The sequence below is a fragment of the Etheostoma spectabile genome, chromosome 7, assembly GCF_008692095.1.
Source record: "Etheostoma spectabile isolate EspeVRDwgs_2016 chromosome 7, UIUC_Espe_1.0, whole genome shotgun sequence".
NCBI classification, from domain to species: Eukaryota; Metazoa; Chordata; class Actinopteri; order Perciformes; family Percidae; genus Etheostoma; species Etheostoma spectabile.
Genome location: NC_045739.1, coordinates 20,879,030 through 20,879,771, shown reverse-complemented (window position 1 = coordinate 20,879,771; position 742 = coordinate 20,879,030). Strand labels below are relative to the sequence as shown.

The window sequence follows — 742 nt, the reverse complement described above, 5'->3', positions numbered from 1 at the left end:
ACGTATACTAAAATGTCAAATATTTGCAAGGCATTATGGAACTACTACAACTAGTAACTACTACAAATTGCATTATAAATAGTTTTTGGTGCAAAGAACAAAACCTAAACTATTACACTCACAGGGAGTTCTCGGTTTAGGGGTGTTAAATATACATATACAAATAAACATCCTGTTATGTTTTGTCTGCAGTTCTACTGGACTGTCGTTTGCAACGAGAATACTAGAATGCATTATAAAGAGCTAAGATGTTTCATATGGACATGAATAGGTCAAATCCTTTGGCAATATAATATTGACTTTCTTGCTGAGAGTTACATGAGATTATGGATAGCACTGTCATGTCTGTACGCTTACATATGAAAGCCAGCAGCCAGTTAGCTAAGCTTAGCATAAAGACAGGAAATGCCATCTTTCTTGGACAGAGCCAGGTTTGTAGTTTCCCAACTGTTTGCAGTCTTTATGCTAAGCGTAGCTACTTATCTCCTGACTCTAGCTTTATATCCGCATATGAGAGTGATATCGATCTTCTCGTGTAACTTGGCAAGCAAGCCAAATTTCCCAAAATGTCAAACTACTCCTTGAACTGTAATCCCTTAGAGTAAAATATTTGATATTTCTTTTGATTAACAGGTCAAAACCCAATGATATGCAGTTCATAGTGATTAAAAAAAGACATTTCAGAAGCTAGAACTCCGAGCGTGCTTGCCCTTTATTTCTATAGGACAGCTGAAGACATGAA

At 36.4% G+C, this 742-nt stretch overlaps 1 protein-coding gene across 1 annotated transcript in view; it reads left to right on the top strand.

Annotated features, from left to right (window-relative positions):
• The window catches only part of sars1 (seryl-tRNA synthetase 1), a 7,944-nt gene that overhangs the window by 2,079 nt on the left and 5,123 nt on the right, over window positions 1–742 (top strand). The gene's annotated exons all lie outside the window — the stretch shown is intronic.